This window comes from Tachyglossus aculeatus, chromosome X1 (genome assembly GCF_015852505.1).
Source record: "Tachyglossus aculeatus isolate mTacAcu1 chromosome X1, mTacAcu1.pri, whole genome shotgun sequence".
NCBI lineage: Eukaryota > Metazoa > Chordata > Mammalia > Monotremata > Tachyglossidae > Tachyglossus > Tachyglossus aculeatus.
Window position 1 is genome coordinate 63228913 of NC_052101.1, and position 16846 is coordinate 63245758.

The following is a 16846-nucleotide window of genomic DNA, read 5'->3' on the forward strand; positions in this document are numbered from 1 at the left end:
CATGTTGGGAGGGCCTAGGGCACACAGGGCACATGGTACGCTCAGCTGAGTTGGAAGAGAGGGGCCGAGGAGGAACAGAAGAGGCATTTATACTGAGCCCAGCACACACAGAGCAGGCTGGGGGCAGGCAGAGAGTTCCTCAGCCACTTTAGGAGGGCCAAGGCCAGGCAGGGCACACACTTCACTCAGCTGTGATGGAAGAGAGGGGCCAAGGAGGCAAAGCAGCGGCTTTTCCATCCGGCCCGATGCATATGGAGCAGGCCAGGCAGGGGCAGGCAGAGAGTTCCTCAGCTGTGGTAGATGTGGGCTGAGGCACTCAGGGAGGTGACGTTGCAATTACCAGATGTTTTGCTCAGCTGGAGGTGATGCACCTACTCATGTACATCTCCATTTTATTTTCTCTTTTATCCACAAATAATTTTGACTCTGTTTCCCCTGCTATATTGTAAAATCCTTCAGGGCAGGGATCACGGCAACTTTAATGTACTTTCTATCAAGAGCTTAATACAGTACTCTGAGCACGGTAGGTAATCAGTGGTATTTATTGAGCACTTACTGTGTGCAGAACTCTGTACAAAGAGCTTGGGAGAGCACAATACAACAGAGTTGATAGACATGTTCCCTTTATTCACATTAATGTCTGTCTCATCCTCCTCTTGTGGGCAGGGAACATGTCTGCTGCTCTCCCAAGCACTTAGTACAGTGCTCTGCACACAGTAAACTATCAATAAATATGATTGATCAATTGATTCAGTCTTCAGTCTTTTGGCCTGCAACCAAATTGCTTACTGAGGAAGTATATTCTGCTACCAAATCATCTCCTTACATTTCAATAGATAATAGTGCTCTTACCTTGTGTCCTTAGGTATTTTAGAACAGTAATGATGACCACAAAACAGCTGCTTTTTTTTTTCCACCAGTCGGAAACCTGCATTTTAAGAAGGGGAGAAATAGCTATCAACATGTTGCTTATCTACCAGCATGCATTTTTAAAATGTATAAAGATTCTTCAAAATAAGTGCCACATAAATATGCATTATCACCCTTTTCATGAGTCCAGATTAAAGAGCCCTTATAATTAATTATAATTCCAGACTTTCAAGTTATGAAAAATGTCAACTGGGATAGTTTAGTTTCAATGATGAAATTCCTTATGCATGATACAAGTTCTAGGAAATACTTTCAAAAATGTTTGAGCCTGTCTTCAGTTATTAGATTTCTTCTGTCTTTAGTTTTTGCACAACTCTATGGCAAATGCAAAATTATCTTCTATTCTAAATTAGGTGTCAGAAAATATGCAAATGCTTGCCCACAAATATTATATAATAAATTTGTATTAAACAGTGCTCACCACTCTCCTACTACAATCCAGCCTGCACACTAATGTTAACCTTCTCACTGGGTTTCCATCTCATCTATCTGTAATTTACTTATATTAATGCCTGTCTCTCCCTCTAGACTGTGAGCTCACTGTGGGCAGGAAATGTGTCTGTTCATTGTTGTATTGTACTCTCCCAAGTGTTTAGTACAGTGCTTAATAAATGTGATTGAATGAATGAAGCACTGTACTAAGCGCTTGGGACAATACAATAGAATTAGTGTACTTGATCCCTGCACTCAAGGAATTTACAAATGAGTGAGGGAGACAGACACTGAAGTATAGATAAGCCTAGATAAGGCAGAGATAAGAGAAAGTAATATAGTATATAAATTATGTACATAAGTACTTGGAGGGGTTGTGACTTTTTAAGAGTTTGGTACAAAAGTGCTGATGTAGGAGTTGGGGGATAGAAAATGGGGAAATTAGAAAATACATCAGGGAAGGCCTCCTGGAGGAAATGTGATTTCAGAAATGCTTTGAAATAGGGAGAAGTCTGATCTGTCAAATTTGAAAGGTGAGAGAGTTCCAGGCAGGGGGTAGGGCCTAACAAAAGGTTGACTAGAGAGACAAGAGCCAAGCAAAGTGGATAGGTTAGCTTGAGAGGAAAGAAGAATATGAGCTGGGGTGTAGTGGAAGAAGACAGTAGATAAGTGGGAGGGATAATGCTGATTGGGTGCTTTAAAACCAAACTGACAGAAGTTTCTGCCTGATGTTCAAAGAATGGGTCACCAATGGAGGTTTTTGAAGAATCAATCGATGGCTTTTACTTAGAGCTTACTTTGTGCAGAGCACTGAACAAAGCACTTGGAGAAGTACAGTACAGTTAGTTGGAAGACATGATGCCTGGCCTCAAGGAGTTTAAAGTCTAGGGTGGAAGTTTACAGTGTAGCAGAATGGAGAGATGTGCGCAGAACATCACTGTAGAAAAATGATCCAGGCAGTAGAGTGAAGTATGTACTAGATAGGGGAGAGCCTGGAGACAGGGCTAACAGGAAGACTGATACAGTAGTTAACAGAATAGGACAAGTGCCTGGTCCAGGGTGATGTCCATTTGGATGAAGAAGAAGGAACAAATCCTGGAGATGTAGTGGAGGAAAAACTGATAGGATTTAGTGACAGACTTGAATATGGGCAGTTGAATGAGAGGGAGGAGTCCAAGATAATGCCAAAGCTGCAGGCTTCAGAGACTAGGAGGATGGTGGCTTTGTGGACCGTGATGTGAAGTTAGGTGGAGGAGAAATTTGGAAGGGAAGATGAGGAATTCAGTTTTGGACATATAAAGCCTGAGGTGCCATTGTGATATCAAAGTAGAGACACCCCAGAGGTAGGAGATGTGAGAGTGCACAGAAGGAGATGGGTCACGCTAGGGAGCTGTGAACTAATAATGATAATAATTATGGTATTTGTTAAGCACTTACTATGTGCCAAGCACTGTTCTAAGCTCTGGGGTAGATACAGGGTAATCAGGTTGTCCCATGAGGGGCTCACGGTTTTAATCCCCATTTTACAGATGAGGTAACTGATGCACAGAGAAGTTAAGTGATTTGCCCAAGGTCACACAGCAGACAAGTGGCAGAGAGGGGGTCAGAACCCATGTCCTCTGACTCCCAAGCTCATGCTCTTTCCATTAAGCCACACTGCTTCTGTAGTGAGTAGCTCATCCTTTTAGACTGTAAGCTTAATGCGGGCAGGGGACACGTCTACTAACTCTGTTATACTTTCCCAAGAGCTTAGTACAGTGCTCTTCACACAGTAAAGCACTCAATAAAGACCATTGATTGATTGATAGCTTTGAGACCACCGGCATAAAGGTGGAAGTCGAAGCCACGGGAGCAGGTGAGAAGCAGTGTGCCCTAGCAAAAAGAGCACTGGATTCTAATCCCAACTCTGCCATTCACCTGCTAGATGATCTTGGGTAAATCACAACTTCTCTGTGTCTCAGGTCCTCCTCCTTAAAATGGGGATTATATCTGCCTTCCCTCCCCCTTAGACTGTGAGTCCCATGAGGGATAGGGGCTGTGTCTTATCTGACTGTATTGTATTTACCCCAAGGTTTAGTACAGTGCTTGACACATAGTAATCAATCAATCAATGGGATTTATTGAGCACTTACTATGTGCAGAGCACTGTACTAAGCACTTGGGAGAGTACGATACCACAGAATTAGCATAAGCTTACAGTCCAGTAGGTGCTTGAAATACAATGCTCGACACATCCAGCGCTTAGAACAGTGCTTGGCACATAGTAAGCGCTTAACAAATACCATCATCATCATCATAGTAAGTGCCTGCAAAGACCAGGATTATTTATTATGAGCTCACCACAGGTGTGAGTCTAAATTGAGAAGAGTTGGGGAACCAGAACTGAGCCTTGCTGGCCACCCACAGTTAGGGTGTGCCTCATTCTCAGCTCTCCACGGCTTACCCTCATGCCCTACCCTCTGACTGAAACTCCCTCTCCCATCATATCCTATTGACAATCACTCTCCCTCAAAGCTCTTCTGAAATCTCATCTCCTCCAGAAGGCCTTTCCTGATTAATTTTTAATTTCCCCCCACTCCCATGTCAGCACTTCTGCCACCCAGGCAATTAATAATAACAATAATGATGGCATTTATTAAGCACTTACTATGTGCAAAGCACTGTTCTAAGCACTGGGGAGGTTACAAGGTGATCAGGTTGCCCCCGGGGGGCTCACAGTCTTAATCCCCATTTTACAGATAAGGTAACTGAGGCACAGAGAAGTTAAGTGACTTGCCCAAAGTCACACAGCTGACAATTGGCGGAGCTGGGATTCGAACCCATGACCTCTGACTCCACAGCCCATGCTCTTTCCACTGAGCCATGCTGCTTAAGTAATCACAAGCTTCCAGAGCATTTACATACATATCTTATATATTACATTGCTTCCTCATACCTGTAATTTATTTTAGGGTCTATTTTGTTTTCTAGATTGTAAATTCTTGAAGGTCAGGGATAATAATAATAATTGAGGTATTTGTTAAACATTTACTATGTGCCAAGCACTGTATTAATCAGGTCCCACACGGGGCTCACTGTCATTTTAGACTCTGAGCACACTGTTGGGTAGGGACTGTCTCTATATGTTGTCAATTTGTACTTCCCAAGCGCTTAGTACAGTGCTCTGCACATAGTAAGTGCTCAATAAATACGATTGATGATTATTATTATTATTATTAAGTAGGAGGGAGCACAGGCATTGAATACCCATTTTGTAGATGAGGGAACTGAGGCACAGAAATTTAAGTGACTTGCCCAAGGTCACATAGCAGACAAGTGGAGGAGCTGTGTTTAGAACCCAGGTCCTCTGACTCCCAACCCGGGTTCTTTCTGCTAGGTCACGCTGCTTCTCTCATGATCATTAGTTCTAAAGTATTTTCCCAAGTGTCTAGTACAGTGGTCTGCAGTAGGCATGCAATAAATACTACTTAATGATTCACTGAGGGGGTGGGAGGCAGAGGAAGAGTTAGTAAAAAAAAAAAAAAAAAGACCTAGAAGGATTGACCAGAGAGGTAAGAAGCAAACCAGGAGAGGACAGAATCAGAGAAACCAAGTTAATAGGAGAAGGGAGTGGTTCACAATGTTAAGAGTAGCAGTGAGGTCGAAGAGGATTAGGACAGAGTAGAGTCTGTTAGTTTTGACATGAAAAAGATCACTGGTGATGTCGAAGAGAGTGGTCTCAGTAGAGTTAGGGGGAGCAGAAATTGGACTGTAAAGGGTCAAGAAAGAAGTGGAGGTTGTGCTGGGGGTGATAGCTGGATAGTACAGTGGATCCAGAGAAGGTCTTTTTAGAATAGGGGATAGGATAGAATGTAGGTATGTTCATTCATTCATTCAATCGTATTCATTCAATCGTATTTATTGAGTGCTTACTGTGTGCAGAGCACTGTACTAAGCACTTGGGAAGTACAAGTTGTCTTGAAGGCAGAGATGAAGGAGCCATCGGGCAGGAAGTAGTTGAAGATGGCAATCAAGGGGTGAATAATAATAATAATAATAATAATGGCATTTGTTAAGCACTTATTATGTGTGAAGCACTGTTCTAAGCGCTGGGGTGGATATAAGGTGATCAGGTTGTCCCATGTGGGGCTCACAGTCTTAATCCCATTTTACAGATGAGGTAACTGAGGCTCAGAGAAGTTAAGTGACTTGCCCAAAGTCACACAGCTGACAAGTGGTGGAGTTGGGATTAGAACCCATGACCTCTGACTCCCAAGCCCATGCTCTTTCCACAGAGCCATTGTGTTTCTGGGAAGAAAAGAGGGAAGAAAAGTGGGTGTGTTTTAGAAGGTGAGGAGATGGAGTCATAGGCACAGGGAGAAGGCAATCAGTATTTACTGAGCACTTAGTGTGTGCAGAGCACTAAGCACTTGAGAGAGTACAATACAATGGATTTGGTAGACATGATCCTCACCCTTAAGGACCTTACAATCTAGTGGAGGAGATAAGCATTAAAATAAGTTACAGATAGGAGAAGCAGTAGAGTATAAGGCTTTGTACGTTTGTGCTATTGTGAGGCAGGGGGACAGTTAATGGGTACAGATCCAATGGCATAGGGCAATGCAAAAGTGAGGGTGGATAGGGTAGAGAAATGGGTTACTCAGGGAAGGCCTCTTGGAGGAGATATGATTTTAGCTGGGCTATGAAGATGGGGAGGGTGGTAGTCTGTCCGATATGAAGGAAAGCCATTATGATCAAACAATTGGGGAAATGCACACAATGGAGAGCTCTGGGACAAAGATGTTAAGAGATTGCCAGGCATAGTGCAGGATGCTATTTGCTGTTGCTTCTCTGCTTCACTACAGCTGGGGGCTGTTGTTTCGGGTGTGTGTGTCTGTAAGAGGGGGCCTCAGGGGGAGGGGAGCCTTAGGTCAGGGGAGACAGGTAAGAGGGTGGTGTTGTGAGGGATGAGGTCTTCAAGTGAAATCTTGAGAGCCCAGAGAGGAGTTTTTTGCTTTTTTTTTTTTCCAAGGAAATCGTTGATCCAGAAAATCACCAAATTTTGTGTCCCGCAGAGAACCAGTAATTTAACTAAGGTGGCGAATTCTTCATTACCAGTGGCTAACACCCCTAAGTTGTAAAACTCCACATTGTCATTTAGTGGCAATAACTGAATTAAGAATGGGGTTTTGTGTGTGAGTGTTTCTGCATATAATATCAGAAACATGGTAAATTGGGGCGCAATCCCTAGGGGATGTGAGGGTGTTAAAGAATGGATGCCCTCCTAAATCTCCTCTCGGCACTCCCCCCGCCCACCTGCTTCCCTTTACATACATTGACATTTCATCCTTTCTGGTGGCAAGTTAAGAGCAAGGCCTTGCCCTCTAGGAGGCCTCTCTCAGCAACAGAACTCTGGAGAGGTGCCTTTGCATGGGGGTATCATGCATAGAAAGGCTTTCGGTCAAGGTCCTAGTGACTTGGGTCAGTGATTGTTCTCACTCTCCCACTGCTGCCCCTCTTGTAGGTACTGTTACTATCCCATGGATGTTCTCTGCCCCGAGCCCTGATCCCTAGGAGGGTGGGGTGGGGCTAGACCCCCTTGGGTAGGGAGCCTGGGAGAATTGCTCAAATGGCCCTACCCTAGGAGTGGGTGACCTGCAACCTTGCTTCTGGGAGCACAGAGAATTTCCTTTTTTTTTTTTAAATAATGGTATTTGTTAAGTGCTTACTGTTTGCCAGGCACTAGACTAAGTGCTAGGGTAGACACAAGTTAATCAAGTTGGACACAGTCCCTGTCCCACATTCATTCATTCATTCATTCAATCATATTTATTGAGCGCTTACTGTGTGCAGAGCACTGTACTAAGCGCTTGGGAAGTACAAGTTGGCAACATATGGAGACGGTCCCTACCCAACAACGGGTTCACAGTCTAGAAGGGGGACATAGAGCTCACAGTCTTAATCCCCATATTACAGATGGGGTAACTGAGCACAGAGAAGTGAAGTGACTTGCTCAAGGTCACACAGCAGACATGTGGTAGTTCCAGGATTAACATGGGCCAGGGAGTCAGAAGGACCTGTGTTCTGATCCTGGCTCTGCCATTTGCCTGCTATGTGACCTTGGGCAAATCACTGCATTTTTCTGTGCCTCAGTTCTCCTGTTTGCCCTCCTATTTAGACTGTGGGCCCCATGAGGGACAAGGACTGGGTCCAACCTAATTATCTTGTATCTACCCCAGTGCTTAGAACAGAGCCTGGCACATAGTAAGTGATGGGCCCCCTGCCCCAGGCACCATGGAAAGGTTGCAGATATTGTTTGAATGTACGTGGTTCTGTTGCCATATTTGGTATGGGCCTTAGACCCTGCAGCCCAGTGGTCGGGTCCAGGAACCAAACCAAATAAGGAGGTAGACTCCGCCCAGCTCTGCACAAAATCTGTACCAAAACTGCACCAATCCAGTCCTCACTGTTTTCAAATCTACCAATCACTGTGATCAGCAACAGCAGTATATAAGCCCATTGTATCGGGCACTCAGGGCCTTTTCCCTTAAGGAAATGAGCCCGCTGGGTATATTACCCCCCATTCAGTCTTTGGGGCCTTTTCCCTTAAGGAAATGAGCCCGCCGGGTGCGTTACCCCCTATTCGGTCTTCGGCCTTACCAATAAAACTTTATTAAAACTTTCGGCAGTCACATGCTGTCTGACTAATTCTTTAGTCGCCCGGCGACTTGGTGGCCATCCGGAAAAACCGCTGCCATCAATAAGCACTTAACAAATACCACAATTACTATTACCATTATTATTGTTAGAACCCAGGTCCTTCTGACTTCCAGGCCCATGCTCTATCCACTAGGCCATGCAATAATCCAAACTGAGTTTGTTAGTCTGCAAGGAGCCAAATAATTCAAATCTGAGACAAAAATCATTCAGAATCAGATACTTTTCTCCAGCCAGAACTGCCATTTTAGCTGAATCCTACCTAGGCTGTCCTCCAGCTAGATACATCCTCTTCAAGGTGAGACACTATTGAGTTGAACTGAGTTGAAAAGTTTACTGGTATAGCTATCTAGTTAGATATTACTGCCTAATTTGTGAGATCTAGCAAGTGCCCATCATGAGGTGCTGTAGTTCTGTCCAGAGAAGTATAAAAAGATGATGAAGCATTTTAACAGCAGTTGAGAAATCTTCAGGAGATTTATAACCAGTGAGGAAATAGTCTCAATGACCCAAATGTCAAAACCAGAACAGAACTGATTTATTTAGTATCAGCTGGAAACCATTTATGGACTCCATGAAAAGTGACACTGATGGGGAGAATTAGAAGGTATACGACATTGACTTATAAGAATGTTAGTGTCTTAGGTGTAATATCAAATTTCATTTCATGGATTTTCATGTTTGCAGCTATTTAACAGGGTTTTGATGTATTCCTAGAAAAAAAGCAGCATGGCTTAGTGGAAAGAGCACGGGTTTGGGAGTCAGAGGACGTGGGCTCTAATCCCAGCTCCGCCACTTGTCTGCTGTGTGACTTTGGGCAGGCTGCTTAACTTCTCTGTGCCTCAGTTACCTCATCTGTAAAATGGGGATTAAGACTGAGTCCCACGTGGGACAACCTGATTACTTTGTATCCACCCCAGCACTTAGAACAATGCTTGGCACATAGTAAGCGCTTAACAAATACCATTATTATTATTAATAATAATAAAAAGCATGGGCTAGGGAAAAGAGCATGGGCCTGGGAGTCAGAAGAACTGGTTTCTAATGCCAATTCTGCCACTTGCATGCTGTGTGACCTCGGGCAAGCCATTTAACTTCTCTGTGTTTCAGTTTCCTCACCTATTAAATAGGGATTAAATCCTACTTCCTCCTAGTTAGTGTGTGAATCCCATGTGGGACAGGGACTGTGTCCAACCTGGTTATCTTGTATCTGCTAAAATTGCCTAAAATTAGATATTTCAGTCAGGCACTTACAATTCCAATAATCTAAAACAGATAAATTGAAATCCCTTTTTTAACCCCAGTCATCAAAAAATCAGTCGACGGCTTACATTTAGCCATTCTACTCTAGGAAACTTTTCAACGGCCTTCCCCCCAATCAATCAATTTTATTGAGCACTTACTGTGTGAAGAGCGCTTCGGAAAGTACAGTAGGACAGAGTTGGCAGACTGAGCCCCCTCCTTCCTCTCCCCCTCGTCCCCCTCTCCATTCCCCCATCTTACCTCCTTCCCTTCCCCACAGCACCTGTATATATGTATATATGTTTGTACATATTTATTACTCTATTTATGGATTGATTTTACTTGTACATATCTATTCTATTTATTTTATTTTGTTAATATGTTTGGTTTTGTTCTCTGTCTCCCCCTTCTAGACTGTGAGCCCACTGTTGGGTAGGGACTGTCTCTATATGTTGCCAACTTGTACTTCCCAAGTGCTTAGTACAGTGCTCTGCACACAGAAAGCACTCAATAAATACGATTGATTGATTGATATTCCCTGTCTCCGATTGATGAGGTCTAACAATGTGAGTGCTGGCTGTACATGCAAGCAGGAAGCCTTCCTACTTGGGCTCTCTTCTCAATCTCAAGGCTACGTTTAATCAATTTCTGAGTTTTTGAAGGTCCTTGGCCCCAGATAGAAAATACTCTTTCAACCAGAATAATTTGAACACCAGTAATGCTAAGTGAAGGGGTGGAGGGGTAGGTGAGGGGGCAAAGGCGTCTCTTCTCAAGGGAAATCTCTGAAGTTGCAATACCAATGGAATCTCTCCCTTAATCATTACATCTACAAGGTGATGGGCCTTGCCTGATGGATCTAGACAAGTAGCCACTAACACCTCAGCAATAGGAGCAGATCCTAGAAGGGAAAATGCATTCTGGTGAGCTGGAGAAAGGAAGGAGGGGTCTGTCTCTTTGCTTTCCGGTCCAAACTTCACTCTGCTCTGTGGATCGTTTTTCTACAGAAACATTCAGTCCACATTTCCTCATTCCTCAAGAACCTCCAGTCAAAGCCCATCCACCTCCACATCAGATACTCCTTATCACTAGCTTTAAAGCACTCAATCACCTTGCCCACTCCTACCTCACCTTGCTACTCTCCTACCCAGCCCACACAATTCACTCTTCTAATACCAACCTACTGACTGTACTTTGATCTCATCCATCTCACTGCCAACCTCTCGCCCACATCCTGCCTCTGGCCTGGAATACCCTCCCTCTTCATATCCATCAGACACTTACTCTCCTCACCTTCAAAGCCTTATTGAAGGCACCTCTCCTCCAAGAGATCTTCCCTGACTATGACCTCATTTCCTCTTTTCCCACTCCCTTCTTCTTCTCCCTGACTTGCTCTTTTATTAACCACCACCCCATCCAGTCCTACAGTACTTATGTACATATCTGTAATCTATTTATTTATATTAATGTCTTTATCCCCCTCTAGACTGTAAGCTCATTGTGGGCAGGAAATGTGTCTGTTATATTGTTGTATTTTACTCTCCCAAGTGCTTAGTACAGTGCTTTGCACACAGTAAATGCTCACTAAATACAATTGATTGGGGACAGGATGGTGCCTATGATGAGAAAAGGGAGGGTATGACCTCTGAGGGCCAAAGTGTAGGAAGTACATCTGGATCCCTGATGGGATTAGTCAGGCCAGAAATATATATATATATATATATATATATATATATATATATATATACATATATATATATATATATATTTGGAGAGAGAGAGAGAGAGAGAGAGAGAGAGAGAGAGAAAGCTGAATAGCTGCTTGAGCTACTGTGTGGTTGAAGATGGGTTAGGAATGTATAAATTTGCACAGGATGTTTGACTGGAGGAGAGAAGTGTTCAACTGAAACCAAAGGTCTTCAGAGAAGTTGTGCTACCTTCTCCGTGGTTGGTAGACCTGAACCCATCTCCACCAACACAGACAGCACATCTGACTCGTAGAACAGTTCTAGCAGCTTCATTTTCAATGTTCCACCACATTCAACATCAGGTGGAAAGACAGGATTGTAAATAAAGTGTTAGAATGAAGTCATTCTCCTGCCACGAAGTCAGTCCCTGAAAGAAAGGGGACAGAGAAAAGTTTTATCATTGCAATGAAACAAAGTTTCAGGCAAGAAGGCAACTCAGCTGAAAGCTAGGAGACAACTTTGGCATATAGACCAATTTAGCACACTGCAATCAAGAAAGGAGTGGATCTCCTTAAGCAGAGGCTTCAGAAGAAATGGAAGTCAAAGAGGCACAAAGGAAAACAGAATCAGGTGCTACACACAACAAACATGACGGTATGAATAAAGGACAGTTTATGTGTGTGCTTGGTGTGTCAGGACTTTGGCTCCTACAATGGCCTTTTCAGATATACACCTATAAATGTATTTCACTATCATTGGTGTCTTCTTTTGTAGGAAGGATGATTTTACAAACACACACAATCGCTTATATAAAATAATAATGATAATAATGGCATTTGTTAAGCGCTAACTATGTGTGAAGCACTGTTCTAAGCGCTAGGGGGGATACAAGGTGATCAGGTTGTCCCACGTGGGGCTCACAGTCTTAATCCCCGTTTTACAGATGAGGTAACTGAGGCACAGAGAAGTTAAGTAACTTGCCCATAGTCACACAGCTGACAAGTGGCAGCACTGGGATTAGAACCCATGACCTCTGACTTGCAAGCTCATGCTCTTTCCACTGAGCCATGCTGCTTCTCTAGTATATATACGTATACATATATATATTATATATATATCTTATATATAAATACATACACACACACACACACATCTACCTACGCAATCCTAATAACACTGTCCATGTTTTCCTCTGCCACTGGGACCACTTCCACAGCTTCTGTTGCTGATACGCTATAAGAGAAGCAGCATGGCTTAGTGGAAAGAGCACAGGCTTGGCAGTCAGAGGATGTGAGTTCTAATTCTGCCTCCACCACTTGTCTGCTGTGTGATCTTGGGCAAGTCACTTAACTTTTCTGTGCCTCGGTTACCTCACCTGTAAAATGGGGATTAAAAGTGTGAGCCCCAAGTGGGACAATTTGAATCCCCTGTATCTACTCCAGTGTTCAGAAAAGTGCTTGGCACATAGTAAGTGCTTAACAAATACCATAATTGCTATTATTATTAATAAATACCATTATAATTATTATTATCATCATTATGAGAAGCAGCATGGCTTGGTGGAAAGAGCCTGGGAGTCAGAAGGTCATGGGTTCTAATCCCAGCTCTCCCACATGTCTGTTGTGTGACCTTGGGTGAGTCACTTCACTTCTCTGTGCTTCAGTTACCTCATCAGTAAAACAGGGATTAAGACTGTGAGCCCCACTTGGGACAACCTGATAAACTTATATCTCCCCCAGCACTTAGAACAGTGCTTAGCACATAGTAAGCGCTTAACAAATACCATAATAATAACTTTTTAGGGTTTTATATAGCCCTGGAGCTTTCTCTAGATCAGCTTCAGACCTATAAAGAGCAGTGGTGTCATCCATTTCTGGCTACAAAGGAACAAATGGAATGAGTTGAGTACAGGAAGAGGAGATGGAACGGTGGAAAAGGAGGAAGTAGCAAGATGGGGAGTGACAACGGAGTGATAAGGGAGTGGAGGCAGAGATAACCATAGTGGTAGAGAGAGCAGCAGTTGTGGTAGAGGCAGAAGTGATAGAAGAGGTGGTAGTAGAAGGTAGGCAGCAACAATCCCGGCTCTGCCAATTGCTTGCTGTGTGACCTTGGGCAAGTTGCTTAACATCTCTGTGCTTCAGTTTCCTCGACTGTCAAATGGGGATCAAATACCTGTTCTTAGACCGTGAGCCCCATGCGGGACAAGTATGTTTGTTTGGTTTTGTTCTCTGTCTCCCCCTTTTAGACTGTGAGCCCACTGTTGGGTAGGGACTGTCTCTATATGTTGCCAATTTGTACTTCCCAAGCGCTTAGTACAGTGCTCTGCACATAGTAAGCACTCAATAAATACGATTGATGGTGATGATGATGATGATGATGATGACAAGGCCTGTGTCCAACCTAATTAACTTGTACCAACCCAGTGCTTAGAACATAATTTGACATATAGTAAATGCTTAATAAATACTATATTAAAAAGCACATTAAAGCCAGGCCAAGACAGAGGACCTTATGCCCCAGATCCTAGCATTGTGAGGTCTCTCCACCTATAAGCTTTGGCTTTAGGCCTCAGTCAGTCAGCCAGTTAATCATATTTATTGAGAGCTTACTGTGTGCAGAGCACTGTACTAAGCACTTGGGAGAGTACAAGCTTACAGTCTAGTGGCACCTCAGGTTCCTCTACACCCAGGCCCTTAGCAAGGATCCCTCTAGAATTCTGCCAACTCAAGAGGTCACAGGCAGCCCTTGCTTTTTTTTCTGCTTTTTTTTTGCTTTATTCATTCATTCATTCATTCATTCAATCGTATTTATTGAGCCCTTACTGTGTGCAAAGCACTGTACTAAGCGCTTGAGAAGTACAAGTTGGCAACATATAGAGACGGTCCCTACCCAACAATGGGCTCACAGTCTAGAAGGGGGAGAAAGACAACAGAACAAAACATGTGGACAGGTGTCAAGTCATCAGAATAAATAGAAATAAAGCTAGATGCAATCATTAACAAAATAAATAGAATAGTAAATATGTACAAGTAAAATAGAGTAGTAAATCTGTACAAACATATACACAGGTGCTGTGGGGAGGGGAAGGAGGCAGGGCCAGGGGGATGGGGAGGAGGAGAGGTAGAAATGACAAGCAGCCCCGATCCCATTCTCACTGTTTCTTTTTTCAAGTTACAGCAACATGGGAGCAGATCATTTGGGAATTTCAGGAATCCAATTAGGACCGACAGGATGTTATAAATTCTCATTATTCTCTGTTCTCACTGCCTTGTGCAGGTTGTTGTTATCTGCCCTATGGCCTTGCATAGATACTTGTTACTGGCCTTAAAGACACCTGTTGCTGAGCCTTGCGTAAAATACAAAAAAAGGAATTGTTCTCTCGGCCTGCTCAAAATGGAGGGTTACTGTCAGCATACACAAAATGGAGTCAGTCATGTCAAGTCCGCTAGTGGACAACACTCACTGTGCCTCGTTCTTGCCTGTCCCGCTGTCGACCCCCGGCCCACGTCCTCCCCCTGGCCTGGAATGCCCTCCCTCTGCACATCTGCCAAGCTAGCTCTCTTCCTCCCTTCAAAGCCCTACTGAGAGCTCACCTCCTCCAGGAGGCCTTACCAGACTGAGCCCCCTCCTTCCTCTCCCCCTCCTCCCCCTCCCCCGCCCTACCTTCTTCTCCTCCCCACAGCACCTGTATATATGTCTGTACAGATTTCTTACTCTATTTTACTTGTACATATTTACTATTCTATTTATTTTATTTTGTTAATATGTGTTGTTTTGTTGTCTGTCTCCCCCTACTAGACTGTGAGCCCGCTATTGGGTAGGGACCATCTCTATATGTTACCAACTTGTACTTCCCAAGCACTTAGTACAGTGCTCTGCACACAGTAAGCGCTCAATAAATATGATTGAATGAATGAATGAATGAATTACCAGGCTGTTGGGGTCTGTGGGGACTAGGACTTCCTTAGCTGGTGGATACATATGAATTTTTAAAAAGGGTAATGAAATGCTTTTTCTTATCCATTCACATTACTCATGAATCTTCAAAGTACAATGGAACCTGTTACAAATTCCAGAGTTCTGGTAATCCAGACACTTTTTTATGTGAGTTCTACATACTCCCGGTGCTGTATTCCTTTCTAGAAAAATAGGCAGCTCTGAGCCTCCCTGGCTGGAAGAAGCTAGTAAGGTGTTAGATAATCTTATTTATTGAGCATTTATGTGCAGAGCACTGTACCAAGCGTTTGGGTGAGTACAATGCAACAGAATTAGCAGACATGCTCCCTGCTCACAACGATCTTACAGTCTAAAGGGGGAGAGACAGACATTAATGTAAGTATATAATTTATAATATATAATTTAAAGATGCATACCCAAGTGCTGAGGATGTACACAAGAGACACCTTGCTAAAATACCTAGAATAAAAAGCCTTTGCAAAATCTGGTATTCAAAAGGAATAAAAGAGTTGAATGTGGCCAATATCCAAAAGAGATACTTGCCTGAGTAGTTTGAAGAACTATAAAACTCTGATGCCACATATCTGTTCCTAAGTAATCTTTTCCCTGGAGATACAATTGAAAAGAATGTAAGAAAGTAAATAAAGCCACAAATTAAGATTTACACTACAAAACTTCAAACTAGATCAAGCCCACTTTCCAGATCTACCTTCCTAGGAGCTTAGTTAGGAGGAACATGTGCTTACCCATTTGGAGCCAGTTCCTAAGAGGCACTTCACTGATCAGATCAAATGGCAGTTTCAGATCTTTCTCCCCACTCACAAAAGAATTCAGAGCTTTGACTATGCATAGGACCACCCCCTACAGTGGTGTGCCCGGTGGGAAATGTAGTTTTTCCCTTTACTACCCTGCAGTTCCCTTGCCCTTCAACAGGATCATTTGGACATTTTGACAGCTCTCACTAAAGACTGACCATAATACAACCCTAATTCACAAGAGGATTTGATGATTACCAAAGACAAAAAAAGGCATAGATTTCTACAGCAGCTAAACCAGAGCCACTCCCCACAGCTCAGTTGGCTATTGAAGAAATCTGTCACCTTTCTCTATGACCAATCTTCACCGATAGCTTCTGAGAACAGAAGGCCTTGTTTGCACAGGCTGTCCTTTGATTACCCTTGCATAAAGTGGTTTGATTTTGTTTTTTCTGCACTTCAAATTAAATCCCTGAATTATTTGGAATTCCATTCTCTGGATCACACCCTGTCCTGATTCATCCAATTAATGAAGTACTATGTATATTTGTTTTCTGGAGGTCCCATTCCCCCATTCTGAGCTTGCCACTCAAAAAGTTGATATAACTGGATGCAACCACTGGCACAACTATTTCAGGCAATTCTGGAAACTCTTTGCTTGATGTACATCGTGATGTTGTAGGGGCTAATTTTAATAATTGGGGATTAAAATTTTTAACGAGTTATTTTACTCAAAAGTAGCCAAGCCACTTGAATTGGTCAAGAGAAACCTGAAAGCAGATTTCAGCACTTAAATTCAACATGAATCCACCCTCAATGTATTTGGAAGGTTAGGAACTGATCTACCGGGGTAGGTTTGGCTAAATTACAGTTGTGCATGTTTTTAGAAAGTATTTTTAGTTTTATTCTTATAGGCTTGAGCTAAAAAATAGCCACCAAATGTTACTCAATGGTGAACATTACCAGCTGTACTGAAATGTCAGAAGGGTTTGCACAGCTGACTCAGGTTGCTGAAAACAGAGCACAGTAGTAGCTCAATAATTCTTCCTACCCAGCCAAGAACTGCTTAATATAGACCCAGCATGAGGTTTAGTCTCAGACACTCTCACAGCAACTCATCAAGCACCATCATAGTTAAAAAAAACCAAC

General features: G+C 43.1%; 1 long non-coding RNA gene across 1 annotated transcript in view; it reads right to left on the reverse strand.

Annotated features, from left to right (window-relative positions):
- The window catches only part of LOC119949808, a 50328-nt gene extending 49399 nt beyond the window's left edge, over positions 1-929 (reverse strand). The window contains exon 1 of the long non-coding RNA XR_005457319.1: positions 853-929. This is a non-coding gene — a long non-coding RNA (uncharacterized LOC119949808). The remainder of the gene's footprint in view (positions 1-852) is intronic.
- Positions 930-16846: the final 15917 nt, after the last annotated feature.